Source organism: Gorilla gorilla, chromosome 23 (assembly GCF_029281585.2).
Source record: "Gorilla gorilla gorilla isolate KB3781 chromosome 23, NHGRI_mGorGor1-v2.1_pri, whole genome shotgun sequence".
NCBI classification, from domain to species: Eukaryota; Metazoa; Chordata; class Mammalia; order Primates; family Hominidae; genus Gorilla; species Gorilla gorilla.
In genome coordinates this window covers 20,453,446-20,473,072 of record NC_086018.1, presented here as the reverse complement: position 1 = coordinate 20,473,072, position 19,627 = coordinate 20,453,446, and the positions used below count along the sequence as shown (strand labels likewise).

Sequence of the window (19,627 nt, the reverse complement as noted above, 5' to 3'; positions counted from 1 at the left end):
GAATAAAATACCTCCTAAACCAATAATAAGTTTTGAATGGAGTGGAGGTAACCACTGCAATAGAAACCAAAACCTCACTATTATGCTGCTGACATGAGACACATTTAAACCCAAATTATCAAGAGAGGCTGAAAACAACAGTCTTTTAGGTAAATGAAAACAAAAATAAAACAGCATCGATGATATTAATATGAAATAAAGTAGCATTCACAATCAAAGCAGGCAAGGTGTGGTGGCTCACGCCTATAGTCCCGGCAGTTTGGGAGGCTGAGTTGTGTGGGTTGCTTGAGCCCAGAAGTTTGTGAACAGCCAGGGCAACATAGTGAGACCCTGTCTCTTCAAAAAAATACAAAAATTAGCTGAGCATGGTGGCATGCACCTGTGGTCTCAGCTACTTGGGAGGCTGAGGTGGGAGGATCAATTGAAGCAGTTGTCAAGGCTGTGGTGAGCCATGGTTGTGCCACTGCATGCTAGCCTGGGCAGCAGAGAGATCTTGGGAAAAAAAAACCCAAAAGCATTAAAGAAAACAGTTTTTCAAAATAAATATAAAAGGTAAAATATACTAAGACAGTTGGGAACATACATGCTTTAAACATCTTTTTTTTTTGACAGTTATGAAATGTATGTTTATTCTGAAACTTCTAACTAGTTGTACAATTGACCCATGATAAATTACCAGATTAATTTCACTTTATTTCTTCAGACCTGGGGTTTTTCGATGACTTCAGATTTGGGATCTTCAAATTTGAAGTTGGGAAATGTATTCATGTCTGTTTTATCAAACATTTGCTTGAACTTAAAAAGCTCCCTCTCCAGCTCTTGCTGATACTCTGGACCAGTATCAACAGGTCCTCCAGATGTCTGTCACTTCGATTTGTATTCTCTAATCTTGTCCACAAGAGTTTCTGTATAGGATCAAGTTCCTTATTAAATGCCACTGCTGTAACACTGATGTTCCTCCACAAATGGACTGAGACTGCTGACAGAATGACAGAGGAGAACCTGAAGAGCCTCTGAAGAGTCATGCTGATTCTATGTTACTTGCACTCGGTCCTGAGCTGCCAAAGCCACCACCGCCACCAATCTACTTCCTAAACATCTTAGCAGTGACAAATATAAAGCAAAAAAATCTAGAAGAGGCACATAAGTGCTTGAGTAATGGTTATTTTTACTGTTAATGTTGACTGTATCAGAACAGTGAAAACTTATTTATAGTCTAAGTTGCCCAGTAATGCAGTGAATAAATAATGAAATATCTGTATGATATAGTACCACGCAACTGCATATAAAGTATCTCTATCTGTGTTTATATAGACTTAGAAATATATTCTTATTACATTATTAAATGAAAAGGTAGAATAAAAAGTCATTCATGATTGGGTGCGGTGGCTCATGCCTGTAATCCCAGTACTTTGGGAGGCTGAGGTGAGTGGATCATTTGAGGTCAGGAGTTTGAGACCAGCCTGGCCAACATGGTAAAACCCCATCTCTACTAAAAATACAAAAATTAGCTGGGCATGGTAGAGGGCACGTGTAATCCCGGGAGATGGGGGTTATAGTGAGCTGTGATTGCACCATTGCACTCCAGCCTGTGTGACACAGCAAGACTCCATCTAAAAAAAAGTCATTATTAATTTCATATGCATTAGGGTCCATTGCCAACTATAGGTGAGGTACCGTTGTAGGTGTTTTTTGTTTTTTGTTTTTTTTTGAGATGGAGTTTTGCTCTTGTTGCACAGGCTGGAGTGCAATGGTGCGATCTTGGCTCACTGCAACCTCCGCCTCCTGGGTTCAAGTGATTCTCCTGCCTCAGCCTCCTGAGTAGCTGGGATTACAGGCATGCACCACCATGCCCAGCTAATTTTGTATTTTTAATAGAGACGGGGTTTCTCCATGTTGATCAGGCTCGTCTCAAACTCCCGACCTCCGGTGATCCACCTGCCTCGGCCTTCCAAAGTGCTGGGATTACAGGCGTGAGCCACTGCCCCTGGCCCATTGTAGGTGTTAAGGACACATTAGTGAGTGAAATAGACAAAAATCCCATCCCTGCCCTCATGAGGCCAACATGCTTTTGGAAAGAAGAGAAACAACACAATAAATTAGAGGATGATTTTATAGCATAACAGACAGCAATAAGCACTATATAGCAAAGAAAGGTGGGGAAGTGGCCAGGAACCCTGAGTAACAGGGTGGTCGGGGCTGACTGCATAGGAGAGAGCCAAGGGAGACCAGAAGAGGTGAGGGGAGGGACCCGTGGGGATATCCAGAGAGAGCATCCAGGCACAGGCCCTGAAGTGGAAGCATGGCAGAAACATTGAAGGATGCTGACTAGAGCTGGGGACAGGCGTCCTAAGAGGCAAGGCCTGAGAGGGAAGGAGGTGCAGATCCCCTGCAGCCTGATGTAGGCCATTGTAAGCAACTGGGCTTTCACTCTTGGTGTTGGAGAGGCGCTGGAGGGCTCTGAGCCGGAAAGTGCCATTATGTGCCTTGAGTTAGAATAGGCTCCTTTAGCTGCTTTGTGGAGTCTTCATGCAGAGAAGCCAGGGTGGGAGCAGGGAGCCCAAAGAGGCTGTTTTAACTGAGATGAGAGATGATGGCAGCATGGCCCTGGGGGTAGAGCTGGTGAGAATTGGTCAGGTTCCAAGTATCTTCTAGATCGAGCACAGGATTTTCTGATGGATTGCATGTTGGGTATGAGAGAAAAAGAAGAGCCTACACTGACTCAAAGTTTGCCAACCTGAGCAAGCAGGAGGAGGCTGCTGTGAATGAGATGGGGAGACTACGGGAGAAGAGGATTTACAGAGGAAAACCCAGAGTTCCCTTTGTAGCATGTTCAGGCAGAGAGCCCTGAGAGGCCTTTCCAGGGCAGGTGTCAAACAAGCAGCCAGACAACATAAGTCTGGAGTTCAAGGAGAGATCTGGCCTACGGATGTAAATTTGGGGGTTGTTAGCCTCCAATTAGCATTTAAAGCTAGGAGGTGGGATGAGATTGCCAAGTGAGGAGTGCAATTGGAGAAGAGAGGTCAGGGTCAAAGTCCTGGGGACCTCCAGTATGAAGAAGCTGGGGAGATGGGAAAGAACAAGGCAGGGAGTTGAGCAGGGGCTGGTGAAGCAGGGGAAGGAGAGGGCGATGGCCTGGGAGCCAGGTGACCATGTAGGGAGGGTGGAGTCTGAGGGTTTCAGACATCACAGCTAAGCCAGGCAAGATGGGGGCTCAGAATTGAATGCAAAAATAAGCAGTGTGCTGGTTGCTGGGGTCCCTGACCAGAGCTATTGACACTCATCAGATGTGTGCTGATTGAAGAAAAATACAAGTGCAGAAAGAGTAGTAAAATTATTCTTTGGTTTTAATTTCCTTTAATGACACCATAATATGTTTTGTTCGTAAAGCAATTAATAATGAAAAAAATAAGTCATAGTATAGAAATTAATAAATCATAATGTATGTAAACATTGGGAGGTTAAAGCATGTTCAGGACTTCTGAAAATCTTTACAGCTGTCGCAGTTATACAAGGTCACACAGGTAGCAGATTTCCTCTTTTCTGGATACAGAAAATACAACTTTAAGGCCAAAGAGTGGCTCAGACAAAAGACTGGGAGCCTCACAGCCTAGGAATAGAAATGCATCGCTAGACTCCTCTGCCAAAAAAGAAATGAAGGTAGGAGGCCCATTACAAACATCTTTTTGCCGTGTCAATCTCTCTAAGTTGGGTTTACAAAGGAAGAAAACCAAGACATCATTCAGAGAGTTAACACCAGGAAAAAAGATTTCCCCCAGTCTCCAAGATAACCAAGGCAAGGCTATTTCTTTTAGGTTGTTTGATTCAGCAGAGTTAATGATTGCACTTATTTCTTCCCTTGGAATAAGGTACTTTTCTCCTCCTGAGGCAAGACTTCTCTCTATCAAGTGTTACCCCAATGTGAGAAACTGAGGACATTCAATAAATTATTCAACAAAGGCCTGGTTCTCACACAATTCTCTAAATATTCCTTACACTCCTATGTGGGAAATGCATACATATTTTTACATAGTAAGTTATAAAGCAGTCCTGGCTCAAACTTGGCATGGGTCCCCACATCCTCCTCCTCCCTAGGGCACCCCCACCACCACCCCCATCATAGATACAGTGCGGGCGGCTGCCTCCACTGCCATGGGGTTTTTGAGTCATTCTTGGACAGAATAACTTTGCGTAATCAATAAGTTAAACACACAACAAAAAATGTTTCTAGCCCTCTCAGCCTGCCTCATGCTGTTCCACACCTCCGTTCTTTGGCATATGCTGTTCTCTCTGCCCTGAATGCCCTCTCACTTAATCTACCTGGCAAACACCGATTTCATCTCCACATGCTGCTCAAATAACCCCACTTCAGTAAGATCCTTCCTATCTTGCAATACGTACTCCCTCCACCCAGCAAGCCCTTGGTTCCTTTTCACCCATCCCCGGCCCATGCACCTCCTATTAGACTTATTGTCCAGTGATGTAATTACTATAATTAGTTGAATATGTGTCTAATTCTCATTCTGGATTGTGTGCTTACAGAAGACAGGGCTATTTCCTATCTATGTTGTGGAACCTACAACACAGCCTTGTCCACACTGGGCACCTATTATATAATTACTGAACTAAACTGGAGTTGAATGCACACATTTAGGTAAACTACTTGAAAGTTAAGGAAACTACTAATTAAATAACATTCTTGATTTAGCAACTTCACATTATTTTGGGGATTAGACATCTAAATCAAAGTAACAGACAAGCTTACACATACCTTCCAAAGTGGATGCAAGGCCTGCTCACTGGCAACCATGATAGATTTTGGCCAGCCAGGAAGAAGTTTCCTATGGTTCCATGATTGCTCATCATTACAGCCTAAAAACAAAACCAAAAAGTCACAGTGGAATACAAGATACCAGACTGCTCCAAAGACACAGATCTCTCAAATCAACGACCTTCAGTTGTCCCCAAGTCCATTCCTCCCTTCTTTTTAGGAATGGAACCTGCTACCCCCTAAGTTAGAGGAGAGCCCGTGGAGACTACAGTCCCTTCCAGCTATGAAACTGCAAGACTAAATAATTTCTCCTCATGTGAAAATAAGATTGCCTCTTCCCCCCGCACCCAAATAGTTAAGCAGTACCATGGTTTCCAGCAGGGTCAGGGAGAGAAGTGGTTTAGTGAATGTATGCATCAATCAGGACTGGCAAAGCTTAATAGATGCCTTGCTTCTTCCAAAAGGACAGTCACATTGCTGTTGCTATAGTGTCCTTCTAATTAACCCAAGTGCTCTCTACTCAGGGTCCCCAGCCCTGATCCCCAGACCAGGTAGGCCAAAAGGCAATATTAGAGATTTCCCTAATTACCTGGGCCTAGCATGACCTAAGGATGACAACTTGTTGGCAGAAATACTTTCCATGCAACAAGTGAACTTATTACTGCCACCAGCAGTATCTGCATTTTACAGGCAGTTTCTTCACATCAGAGAGGCTTAAACCAGAACACCTGAATCACATTAAGTTAATCTTACTTCATCCATTCAGTAAGTATTTGAGGGCCTACTATGTGTATAGTTGACCTTTCTTATAGAAGTTATCAATGGTAGGTAGGTAGAAGGGCATTAGAACTTTGAAAGAAATTTATAAAATGTTCTCAGATGAAGAAAGTCACCCTCTTTTCACTAAAAAACAAAACAACAAAAAACAAGCCAGATGAAGAGATTCCAGAAAGAAGATGACTTTAACCACATGTCTCTGACTCTTTCTTCCTCCCTGTTCCCTTTCTGGAATAATACAACAGTCACAATAGCCAGACTTGGGTGGGGGAGCGGAAGATATATTTAATACTTTCTCAAAGATCTCTGGGCCAAAATTGATAAAGAGAAACAAACAAAAAGTGTATGTTTCCCCTACCTTAATCTCCTATAAGAGCCAGGGCACCAGCAACAAAGATCAAGGCTTCTCGGTTTCCTGTGGGGGCCCAGCAGGCAGAAGCTTACACATGCTTTCAGAAAGGAGTTTTCATCTGTGCAAATGTGGACATTTCAATTCAGTGGGAAAAGACTGATTTGCTCAATAACTGGAATAAAATAAAGCTAGACTTTTCCTATCTCATCATACAAAAAGGTGAATTCTAGATATTCTAGAAATGTAAACATTAAAAAACATAAAAATGTTAGAACATTTAGAATAATATTTGTATAGTCTTGAAGTGGGAAAAACATTCCTAAGCAAGCTAGGAAATCTAGAAGGTAGAAAGGAAAAGAGAATGCTGACATTGAAAAGTGAACAAAAATTCAAATGAGAAAAAACCACCAACAGCAGAGTCTAGACCAATGGTGATTTTCCACCATCCCCTGAGGGGACATATGGCAACCTCTGGAACATGTTTGGTTGTCGCAACTGAGTAGGGGCCAGGGATACTTCTAAGCATGCTTGTGAGGACAGATGCCTCACAACAAGGAATTATTTGGCCCCAAATGTCAGTAGTGCTGAGATTGAGGAACACTGGTCTAGACAACTGGTACTTTGGAAAAATCATTAGTGAAATGACAGGTTGACAAAAGTAAAGTCAAACAACCCAATTCAAAAATGGCCAAATAAACTGGCTATTCACAGAAGACAAAAAACAACAGAGAAACTCATGAGAAGATGCTCAACCTCATAGTGAAATGGCTACATTGTTTGGGCTATATACCCTGGGGTTTGTTGTCTCTCACTGAGAAAGAATTCAGGATATGAACATGTCTGAGTGGGTTAAGGAGTGGAAAGTTTAATAAAAGAGAGAGGAGAGCAGCTCCTTGCAAGAGAGAGACATCCAAAAAGGGGGAGGTGGCCAACCACGGCAGATTTTATAGGCAGGCTGGAGAAGGTGGTGTCTGATTTACACAGGGTTCACAGAATGGTTCAGTCAGGTATGACATTCACATAGCATGCAGGGAAGCCTGGTTGTCTCACCCTGATCTTATTATGCAAATAGGTTTTCTGGTTGATCAGTGTCATATTGTCTGCTCTATCTGCCTAAGTGATTTCTTCTTACCTCCTATATCACTCCCCCATCTGGAGTGTTAACCCTAATTGCTGTTGGGGAAACTGGATGATGACTCTTTCTGGCTACTTCCTGCTGAAAGGGGCCATCATGTGGGGAACAGCAGCTAGGACTCCTCCTGGGTTGATCTAAGGGTCCTTGGAAGAAAGATGTGTCCATGTGTGGTTTGATCTGCAGCACCATTTGGAGTTTGATTGCTGTCAGTCATTCCAATGGGTTGTGATACTGGTTTCCTTCCACCAGATGCTGCTGAAACATTAATATAAAAGTAACATTCTTTTTAGAATAAGTGGCATTGAATTTGGGTGGCTACAGTAACTTCAATGTTAACCTTGGCTAAATCTTTCCTGCAATTATTAATCCCCTCATGACTTCCACAGACCATCTAAGACATGCTTAAACTTTCTGACTTGTCCTAAAGACCCTTCTTTTTAAACAACCAACCCTTTATTTAAGGACAAGTATTTATCATCCTTTTAATCCTTTCATTACTTCCATGATCCATCTACAACATGCTTGAAGCTAGTGACTTGTCCTTAACATCCATGTTTTAAACAACCAAGTATTCTCTTTGAGACAAGTATTTACCATACAAGATCATTTCTTCTTCTTTTTTTTTTTTTTTTTTTTGAGACAGGGTCTCACTCTGTCACCCAGGCTGGAGTGCAGTGGCGCGATCTTGTCTCACTGCAAGCTCTGCCTCCTGGGTTCACGCTATTCTCCTGCCTCAGCTTCCTGAGTACCTGGGACTACAGGCACCCGCCACCATGCCCGGCTGTAAGACTAGGATTTAATGACAAATGTTGGTAAGCTTTGGAGCGTAATCTTTTTCTCTCCAGTTCTCACTTCACAAATGATTATAGGACTGTGTTGTTTGTAGAATAAACTTCAGTCTTATACTTGGCCTGATCATTTGCATAAAGTGCAGCAACAATGGTTATCTCTACATAGGCCTTTTGGATTGACTTTGATGGAACTCTATTCCACAAGGAATCTTAAATAGGATCCCTTAGAGCTGAGCCCAGCCATGGGTTCATCTCCTCAAATACCTGTGAGCTCCTGAACCTGTTAGAAAGTGACATTCTTTACTGACCACAGGTCAGGAACCCTGTACATGGACTGTGTAGACAAGGTATGAGGCCAGTCTTCCCCAAGGGGCTTTTATTGGCTCTGCAGGCCAAGATTGACTTCTTAAAGGGAAGCATACCTGTCCAGTCAAAGCCTTGATAAAATAGCCAGTTTTTCCAATTGTGTCCTGTTGCAAAAAAAAAAAATGGATTTGTATTGCATTGATCTAAACAACTATATTGCCATATGTTAAGAATACTCACAGATAGTTTCCAAATTCTAGAGGAACTAGACAGAAACAAACATCTTCCAAATTTTGTTCACAGCGGCATACCTTACTCAATTAATAAAGGCCACAAATAGTTCAAAACAAGCTTCCTTGACTCTGAAAAACAAAACAAGGATCAGTAATATTCCAAGCAAAAGTCAAAAACATTGCTTTAACTTTCTGAGGGCAGGCCATTTAGTTAACTCTTGTTTTGCTTGACATTTGTAAACATTTCAATTTTTCATGAGCCTTGTATGTTCTTTCTCTATTCCAATGTTACAATCTTCAAAGCTATTAAAAACCTGCATTAGAGAACATGTGTTAAAGTCCTTAATATAGCTTGATTATAAACCATCTTTTGAGAAGGAACAAAGCAAGACAACAATTGTCCGCGAATGATGAAATTTCCAGGGTAGTTACAGTTAAAAACATGACTGATGAAATTCGGTTATCTCCATGGTTTACAATAACTTTACCATTAATTATGATTGATAGCATATACTTAGAAGGTAGAATTTTAGAAATCCCATACAATTTTGGAACATATATTAGTATTCACCAAAATATAACTTAAAGAGAATTGGACATCATTTGGCAATTTCATGTGACTAAACAGGTCAAACAATCCTGTTCACCTCTTTTTCTGAATGTTTCAGGGGCCCTCTGAACCATCCAGAATGCCAGGCATCAGGAAAGACAATTTTGAAACTTGAAGTTTGATTTTGGAATGGCTGTTAAGTGTTAGAGGTTTAAAACACTTGATGTTACAAAATAGAATTCCACATTACCCTAAATTACTTACTTTGCCAAAATGATGACTCAAAAAGCAAAAACCTTTCATTAGCCTTTACTACTGCATGTAAATCCTGTTCAAAGCCAAAATCTTCCCTTGCATTAGTTTATTAATGTTAAACCCCAATTTCTAATGAAACCTCATAGACAATTCCATCTAATCTTAACCAATTTAACCATGAGGTGAAATCTATAGAAAACTTTTATAACCCCTTTTGCTAAAGGGAAGATTATTGTCTTAAGACAGCTTTGCTGTGCTTTTATTTCAATGTTCAATCTATGAAAAGACTATAAAATACCATTTTGAATTTAGTTAATGTTTACACATTTTTTTGCAAGATTAATTTTTACAATCTTCCACAGCTTACTTAAACCTTTACCTTTATCATATCAAATTTAAGATAATCCCTTATCCCTAGGCAAAATTTACATTTGTATGCTTTCTTATAATCTTTTACTAAAAGACATACTTTACTGTTTTTATACACTTTGCAGATAAAACTGTTTAGTCATCTCAAATACATGTTGCACTGTTAACTCTTAGCAATTTTTACATTGGTGAAAAACCTGGTTAGTAAGTGATTGTAATTATTTACCAGGTGTGGAACCTAGGACCCAGATAGAAGTGCAGATAAGGTTTGACTCTTTCTAGTATCTAACTCTCCGTGTCCAAGGCCTTACCTATGTGTAAAGCAACCAGGAATACAAGCTTGGAACATTTAGCAAACCTAGTATGTAAGTTGTATGATTTAGACCACCTATTTGAATTTTGATGACACTTGCATTTTACCGATAATCCTTAAGACTATTTTTATTTCTTAAAGATTAAAGTCATATGAACTAAAAAATGTTTGACTTAAGTGCTTATTTTTCTTTAAGCCAATCAATTAGAGCTCTTTTTATAGACATTACACACAACACATTTATAGCGACCACAAACAGAAGATTCAACACTTGTACGATTTTTGTATTTGCCAATTTCTTAATTGGATTACTCGCTTCAGGGTGGAGCCCTTGGAGGAACAGTGCCAGGAAGGCTTGCATTTCTAGGGCAAAATAAGCAAGCACAGCTGAAGGCAAAGGCAGATCCTCAAAATTAAGGGTGCCATTTTATTCTGGATCTTGGATCCCCAAAAGGAGGGAGATTCTATGGGAGAAGACAGTGCAGTGCCTCTACTATGCATTTCATTGCAAGGCAACCCAAAGACAATTGGCTTATTTTGTAATCAGCCCATTTCCCACAGGAGCCTCATCTCTCAGTGGGGGGTGGGGATATTTCCATGTCTTTCAGGTGGCCAATAACATGCTTCTCTGATTTATAACTGCTATTAGCCATCCCTTAAAGTGTTTTCCTTACCTGGTTATTAGACACCAAAGGTGTCTGTAATGTGCAGTAATTTGATGCCCCTCAAACTTAAAACTGTCGGATAACACAATGCAAAATAGTACAGAGCCTTTGATTTTGAGAGGAAACTATCTGCTTTTAATTCCTGGGGTTTTATGAGGAAAACAGAGGGTTTTTCCCCCCCAAAATGGAGTCTGTGGTCTCTGTTTTTCCCAAGGAATCCCATGTTACCAGAAGTTATCTTAGGGCCTCTTGTGCATGTATTAAAAATGTCAAGACAAAGAATGGAGAAAAATAATTCAGTTGATGGAGAAAAAAACCCTTTTCCCAGAAAAATTTAAGAAGAGAAAAATATAAAGGTCTTTTAAATATACCTATAACTTGAATATCCACTTTTAATTAAACTGAGTGTTCTTTAAGAAAATTCTTTTAATTCTTTTATTACTCAACTTTAGCCATGCCAAGGAGTTAAAATTTTTGGTTTTTGAACTTTACAAAAATTAACCTCACAGTTGAAGCCAACAAGCCTTAATTAGGTTATGACTTAACCACGAGTGTACGAAGTATTTTTAAAGGGGTGATAAGCGCTTTTGAAACTGTCTTTAAAAAATTGTTACTGAGACAGTAGAAGAGATCTGACCCAACCAACTTCATTTTCTTTCCAGCCCCCAAGCTGTCCTTGCCCATCCCTGGGTGTAGGCTGAACCAACTTTGGGAGGGGCCTGGTTCACAGTTTGTAGTCCAAAACAAAGATTATAACAGTCCTTTCCTAAGATATACTTCCCTCTTGTTTGGGGACCAGACCAAAAAACTAGCCACAAGACTGGAAACCATGGCTCAGGAGTCACACAGCTGGAAGCTACAAGATTTTTGACCCTTCCTTAACTGCTCTCAAGATCAGTGCTTAAGACATTTTATAAACATTACCCTTGATGGATCAGCTGGCACCACCCAGATTGACAAACTGGCTTATCTGATTTTGTGGCCCTCACCCAGGAATTGACTTAGCACAAGAAGACAGCCACCATTGTAAAATGGCAGAGACTAAAACAAAGTACTGCCACGTGGTTACAGGTCATGTTCCCAAGGACATGAAACAAGATGGTGGCCTGTAACCAAGTTTGTTACTGATTATTTTGTTTGGCTTGCTTGAACAACAGGCTTTTGGGGTCCTGTGTCTGTAACCTAACCTAAAGTACCCTTTCTTTTGACAGAACCATACAGAAAAACACACAAAGCACACCAGATTGGCTACAGCTTAAGACCAAACTCACAAATCCTTTTTCATTAGTTAAAACTTTACAGAGAGTATAAACAATGATCCTTATTATCCCTTTTACTGGTTTGCACAGGGAGAGAGGAGCCAAAAGCCTGACTGGTAAGAAATTTTTACTCTGCTAGCATGTCAGGCTTCTGGGTTCCCTTCCCCTTAGCTCAACTCTAAGCCAATCATTTTAAGGTTTGGAAAATTAACTTTTCCCAGGTTGGAAGAACATTATAAAAGAAGATAGAAGCCATTTTAAACTGTGAAAGAAGGTCAAATACCACAGAAAATTCTGGGGTTCCAATTAGACTTGTCAAGAAGTATTGCTTTCCTTCCTATTGACAATGGTGTTTTCCCTATTTCTTCACTTTCCCTATTTTCTCTTTCTCATTTTTGCCTGTTATAGGAGACATATTGCTCATCTCGAAAATTCTCTGCCACCTGCAGAGTTACCTGTTTTTCAGCCGCAGTTAGGGTTTGCCTTAGCAGCAGCATAACATCCCTCCGTGAGAAGTCAAGTACCTGAGTTAAATTTTGGAAAGCTTCTATAAACCTATCAGGGTCATTAGAAAATTGGCCTAAGTCTCCCTTTACCTGTCTAAGGTCCAGCAATGAGAAAGGAACTTGAACCCTAATGGCATCACCTCCATTGGGCATTTCCTGTAGGGGTAAGAGTGAAGGTGGGGGAGTGGGAAATTTTGGAGATGGTGGAGGTGGAAGAGCTGGTGGCATGGTTGGAGGTGGCCCCAGATAAGGGAGACTGGAAGCCATACTAATTGGAGACAGAATAGGTGCCTTAAGAGAACATAAGGACCAAATGGCCATTTTTTCTGCTGATGGGACAGTACCGAGACTAAAATTCGGTTTTGGAGGATATTTTACTCCTAATTGTTGACAGCAGGTTTTTCCCATTTACAGAAGTAGCATGAAGCCTGGTTTCTAGTAGAGAGGCATAAAAAGGGGAGAGAATTGGAAAGTGAGGCTGTTTTGGTGAAGGACCGACAAAGTGCCTCGTGGAGAGGATCCCTATTCCACTAGGTGGCACGGTGGACCTTGAAAGGCCATATACTCTCCAGACCAAGGGCAGAGTGACTTTGACATGCCATGTGCTCTCCAGACCAAGGGCAGGGAGAGACCTGGAAATGCCATGTGCTCTCCAGACCAAGGGCAGAGAGAGAGATGCTCACTGTGTGTGGGGGGACCCTCTGTTCATAGAAAATCACAGAGTTGCCTTCCCTTGAGCTATATCCCTGGTTAGTACGACATTCCCTGATCTTGTCAAACATGATTACTTCCCTGAACTGTAAAACTTTCCACACGCTGAGCACACAGAGAGGATAGAGACATAGCGACTACAGATAGGAAAAGGAGGAAAATTTTGCAACAAGATAGCTGCGGATCCTTTACTAACACCCAGATTGGCTGTCAGAAGCTGGGTTCAGTCCAGAAACCTTTGAATAACACGAGGGTGTGCCCTGGTCGGAAACTTTTAGTTGCTCAGGACTTCTGGCCTCACACGATAGTTAGGTTCTCCATGAAAGGAAGCTTGTTCAAAGCATGGCCAGTGAACCCAATGACCTGTGAGTATTGGGGGATTTTCCATATTCTCCCCAGTAAGCCTGACATCTGAGTCTTTAAGAAGGGTAGCCATGATAATCATATTTTTAAATGGCTGATGTATACGTGTTATTGATTTAATTTGATTTTAAAATGGAGGCTGAGAGCCTCAGAATGAAAGGACAGATTTTGAGGTTCACTCCATACTTACCACTCCAATGATTCTGCCTTCTGTTCTGATCCCAATCCCAGATGAGAACCCCCAACTGAAATGGCTACATTTTCTGGGGTATATACCCTGGGTTTTGTTGTCTCACACCAAGAAAGAATCGAGGACATGGACACATGTGGGTAGGTTAAGGAGTGGAAAGTTTAATAGGAAAAAGAGAGAAGAGAAGCTCCTTGTGAGAGAGAGAGATGTCTGAAAAGTGGGAGATAGTGGACCGCAGCAGATTTTATAAGTAGGCTGGAGAAGGTGGTGTCTGATTTACATAAGGCTCACAGATTGGTTCAATCAGGTATGATGTTTACATAGCATTGCATAATAAGTAATCTTATGCAATTGAGCTTACCAGTTGCCCGGTGCCATCTTGTCTGCTCTTTACTGTTCACGTGGCTGACAAAGAGAAGGGAATATGGAGCTGTCGTCTTGAACATGTCTAGTCCCTAGTTCCTGCCAGTATTCACCTGTGCAAGCTCGCATCTTGCTTATCTATGGCTGCAGCTTGAATTTACAGGCTGTTCTTTGTAAGAAAATAATTTGGGGCTGCTTTTTATTAATGAGAAAAGCCTTACCAAGGAGTTCCATACCGTTACTATCTGCCTAAGTGATTTCTTCTTAACTCCTGTATCAATAGCATTTGGGAAGAGCAAATGAAACATCACTGCTTTCCCATCAGATTGGCACATGCACAAATTAAACAAGCAGCTGTCAAGGCTGGGGAGAGCTTGGGGAAAAGGGCATGCTCATATGCTGCCAGTGTGAAATGCAGATGTCAACAACCTTTGGGGATTGCCATTTAGCGATAGCTATTAAAATGTAAAGTAAACATGTCCTTCTGACTCTGCAATTTCAATTTTGGGAATCCACACCACACAAATGAAAAGCACCAACACAGTAAACAAACAAGCCTGGCAACAATCTAAGTGTCAATTAATAGGGAAGAGCTGAATAGTACACGTTTGTATGACGACTATGTAGCTGATTAAAACATGAGCTAGGTCTGTATCTATTGTATTGTATCTATTGTACCTTAGGACTCTAATATATTAAGTTAAAAATCAAGCTGCAGAGTAATGTGTTTGATATAATCCTACTTTTTGTGAAGACAATGCAAAAATTCTACATATACGTTCATATGTTTGCATAAGCACTGAGAAAGGGGAGGAAGCTCATGTCTGTAATCCAGAATTTTAGGGGAGCTAAGGCAGGAAAATCACTTGAGTCCAGGAGTTCGAGACTAAACTGGGTAACGTGGTAATACCCGTTTCTACAAAAAATTAAACAAGTATTAGCCAGACGTTATGACATGCACCAGTAGTCCCAACTACTTGGGGGAGCTGACATGGGAGGATCACCTGAGCCCAGGAATTCAAGGCTGCAGTGAGCCGAAATCATGTTATTGCACACTACACTCCAGCCTGGGCAAGAGAGAAAAGACTCTGTAAAAAAAAAAAAAAAAAAAAAGAAGAGAGAGAAAGACAAGACAAAAGGAAGGGGAGGAAAGATACACAGCTTCTGGTTACTTCAGAAAGATAGGAATGGATGGGGGAAGAACAGTAACTTATTCTTTAAGGTTTTATGCATTTTTCAGTTCTTACAATGAGCATGCAAAACTTTTGTAGTTAACAATATATGATTCTTTTTTTTTTTTTAAACAATGTATGATTCTTAAAAAGAACCAGGGGAAAGATAATCTAAAGAGGGAAAGGAATCAGAACTTTCTGGATCTGCATGCATGTTTTATGACTTCCAGAAAGGAAGGAGCAGCAAGTGTCCTCTGGAAGTGACCAGATGGCTCTCTCATCCTTTGCCTTTGGCCAGACATAGACCCAAAGTGTGACCAAGACAAAGCTTTATGTGGGCTTCCTAATTCAATAACAGCACTAAGGGAAAGATCCCCAAACAGGTGCTCAATCTTCAGAGCCCCTGCCCAGGCCACCCAGAAGGATGCTTCTAATAACTGAGGACAATTTTTAAAAATTATTTGAATGATCTGGATAAAAATCTCAGATATAAAGGAGTCCCTTTACATTTGGAATAAAGGGCCTGTATTTTCTCTTCTGATACAAAAGTCTCTTAAAAGAAAGGAGTCCACAGCTCCATTGCTGCAGCTGCCGACTAGAAGCGCAGTGACTCATAAGCCCTCAAGATTGCCCAAAGATTATACTTCAAAGGGCCACATGTCCCACAGTAAGAAGCTGTGACCCAATAAACACCCCAAAGTAAGTTCACATGGGCATGCAAGTCTTCAGCTGAGTAGGGGCCACCCAAAATAAAAACTCCACCATTGGTTAGCAATTAGTGGCATTGTTTTGGTGGCATTGTCACCAGCCACTCCTGCTTGGTGAGGCAGGCCAGGCAGAGGCCTCTAATGGTTAATAGCTCAGCTTAGGGGACATAAGTGACACCAACCTAAACTTTCATACTCACTTGACCTTCCAGTGGAACATAGGCTGTATCTGGCCCTGGATAGTGTGGTTAAGGGACATCTTTTTTTTTTTTTTTTTTTTTCCAGATTTCAATAGCTTTAGGGGTATAAGTGGTTTTTGGTTATATGGATGACTTTTTTTTAATTTTTTAATTATGCTTTAAGTTCTAGGGTACATGTGCACAGCGTGCAGGTTTGTTACGTAGGTATACGTGTGTCATGTTGGTTTGCTGCACCCATTAACTTGTCATTTACCATAGGTATTTCTCCTAATGCTATCCCTCCCCCAGCCCCCCATCCCCGACAGGCCCTGGTGTGTGATGTTTCCCACCCTGTGTCCATGTGTTCTCATTGTTCAACTCCCACCTATGAGTGAGAATATGTGGTGTTTGGTTTTGGTTTTCTGTCATTGTGATAGTTTTCTTGGAATGATGGTTTCCAGCTTCATCCATGTCCCTGCAAAAGACATGAACTTATCCTTTTTTATGGCTGCATAGTATTCCATGATGTATATGTGCCACATTTTCTTAATCCAGTCTATCATTGATGGGTTGGTTCCAAGTCTTTGCTATTGTCAATAGTGCCGCAATAAACATATGTGTGCATGTGTCTTTATTGTAGCATGATTTATAATCCTTTGGGTATATACCCAGTAATGGGATCACTGGGTCAAATGGTATTTCTAGTTCTAGATCCTTGAGAAATAGCCACACTTTCTTAAGACCCACAATGGTTGAACTAATTTACACTCCCAACAACAGTGTAAAAGTGTTCCTATTTCTCCACATCTTCTCCAGCATCTGTTGTTTCCTGACTTTTTAATGATTGCCATTCTAACTGGTGTGAGATGGTATCTCATTGTGGTTTTGATTTGCACTTCTCTGATGACCAGTGATGATGAGCATTTTTGCATATGTCTATTGGCTGCATAAATGTCTTCTTTTGAAAAGTGTCTGTTCATATCCTTTGCCCACTGTTTGATGGGTTGTTTGTTTTTTTCTTGTAAATTTGTTTAAGTTCTTTGTAGATTCTGGATATTAGCCCTTTGTCAGATGGGTAGATTGCAAACATTTTCTCCCATTCTGTTGGTTGCCTGTTCACTCTGATGATAGTTTCTTCTGCTGCGCAGAAGCTCTTTAGTTTAATTAGATCCCATTTGTCTATTTTGGCTTTTGTTGCAATTGCTTTTGGTGTTTTAGTCATGAAGTCCTTGCCCGTGCCTATGTCCTGAATGGCATTGCCTAGGTTTCCTTCTAGGGTTTTTATGGTGTTAGGTCTTACATTTAACTCTTTAATCCATCTTGAGTTAATTTTTGTATACAGTAGAAGGAAGGGATCCAGTTTCAGCTTTCTACGTATGGCTAGCCAGTTTTCCCAGCACCATTTTAAAAAATAGGGAATCCTTTCCCCCTTTCTTGTTTTTGTCAGGTTTATCAAAATCAGATGGTTGTAGATGTGTGGTATTATTTCTGAGGCCTCTGTTCTGTTCTATAGGTCTATGTATCTGTTTTGGTACCAGTACCATGCTGTTTTGGTTACCGTAGCCTTATATAGTTTGAAGTCAGGTAGCGCGATGCCTCCAGCTTTGTTCTTTTTGCTTAGGATTGTCTTGGATGTGCAGGCTCTGTTTTGGTTCCACATGAACTTTAAAATAGTTGTTTCCAATTCTGTGAAGAAAGTCAGTGGTAGCTTGATGGGGATAGCACTGAATCTATAAATTACCTTGGGCAGTATGGCCATTTTCACGATATTGATTCTTCCTATCCATGAGCATGGAATGTTTTTCCATTTTTTTGTGTCCTCTTTTATTTCATTGAGCAGTGGTTTGTAGTTCTCCTTGAAGAGGTCCTGCATATCCCTTGTGGGTTGGATTCCTAGGTATTTTATTCTCTTTGTAGTAATTGTGAATGGGCGTTCACTCATGATTTGGCTCTCTATTATTGGTGTATAGGAATGCTCGTGATTTTTGCACATTGATTTTGTATCCTGAAACTTTGCTGAAGTTGCTTATCAGCTTAAGGAGATTTTAGGCTGAGATGATGGGGTTTTCTAAATACACAATCATGTCATCTGCAGAGACAATTTGACTTCCTCTTTTCCTAATTGAATACCCTTTATTTCTTTCTCCTGCCTGATTGCCCTGGCCAGAACTTCCAACACTAAGTTGAATATGTGGGTGAGAGAGGGCATCCTTGTTTTGTGCCAGTTTTCAAAGGGAATGCTTCCAGTTTTTGGCCATTCAGTATGGTATTGGCTGTGGGTTTGTCATAAATAGCTCTTATTATTTTGAGATACATCCCATCAGTACCTAGTTTGTTGAGAGTTTTTAGCATGAAGCGCTGTTGAGTTTTGTTGAAGGCCTTTTCTGCATCTATTGAGATAATCATGTGATTTTTGTCGTTGGCTCTGTTTATGTGATGGATTATGTTTATTGATTTGCATACGTTGAACCAGCTTTGCATCCCAGTGATGAAGCCAATTTGATCGTGGTGGATAAGATTTTGATGTGCTGCTGGATTCAGTTTGCCAGTGTTTTATTGAGGATTTTTGCATCGATGTTCATCAGGGATATTAGCCTAAAATTCTGTTTTTTTGTTGTGTCTCTGCCAGGCTTTGGTGTCAGGATGATGCTGGCCTCATAAAATGAGTTAGGGAGGATTCCCTCTTTTTCTATTGATTGAAATAGTTTCAGAAGGAATGGTACCAGCTCTTCTTTGTACCTCTGGTAGAATTTGGCTGTAAATCCATCTGGTCCTGGACTTTTTTTGGTTGATAGGCTATTAATTACTGCTTCAATTTCAGAGCCTGTTATTGGTCTATTCAGAGATTCAGCTTCTTCCTGGTTTAGTCTTGAGAGAGTGTATATGTCTAGGAATTTATCCACTTCATCTAGATTTTCTAGCTTATTTGCCTACAGGTGTTTATGTATTCTCTGATGGTAGTTTGTATTACTGTGGGATCGGTGGTCATATCCCCTTTATCTTTTTTATTACATCTATCTGATCCTTCTTTCTTTTCTTCTTTATCAGTCTTGCTAGTGGTCTATTTTGTTGATCTTTTCAAAAAACCAGCTCCTGGACTCATTGATTTTTTGAAGGGTTTTTGTGTCTCTGTCTCCTTCAGTTCTGCTCTTAGTTATTTCTTGCCTTCTGCTAGCTTTTGAATTTGTTTGCCCTTGCTTCTCTAGTTCTTTTAATTGTGATGTTAGGGTGTTGATTTTAGATCTTTCTTGCTTTCTCTTGTGGGCATTTAGTGCTATAAATTTCCCTCTACACACTGCTTTAAATGTGTCCCAGAGATTCTGGTACATTGTGTCTTTGTTCTCATTGGTTTCCAAGAACATCTTTATTTCTGCCTTCATTTTGTTATTTACCTGGCAGTCATTCAGGAGCAGATTGTTCAGTTTCCATGTATTTGTGCAGTTTTGGGTGAGTTTATTAATCTTGAGTTCTAATTTGATTGCACTGTGGTCTGAGAGACAGTTTTTTGTGATTTCTGTTCTTTTACATTTGCTGAGGAGTGTTTTACTTCCAATTATGTGGTCAATTTTAGAATAAGTGAGATGTGGTGCTGAGAAGAATGTATATTCTGTTGATTTGGGGTGTAGAGTTCTGTAGATGTCTATTAGGTCTGCTTGGTCC

General features: G+C 40.6%; 1 pseudogene; it reads right to left on the bottom strand.

Annotated features, from left to right (window-relative positions):
• Positions 1–675: 675 nt before the first annotated feature.
• Positions 676–1,025, bottom strand: LOC101134714 (ATP synthase-coupling factor 6, mitochondrial-like; annotated as a pseudogene).
• Positions 1,026–19,627: the final 18,602 nt, after the last annotated feature.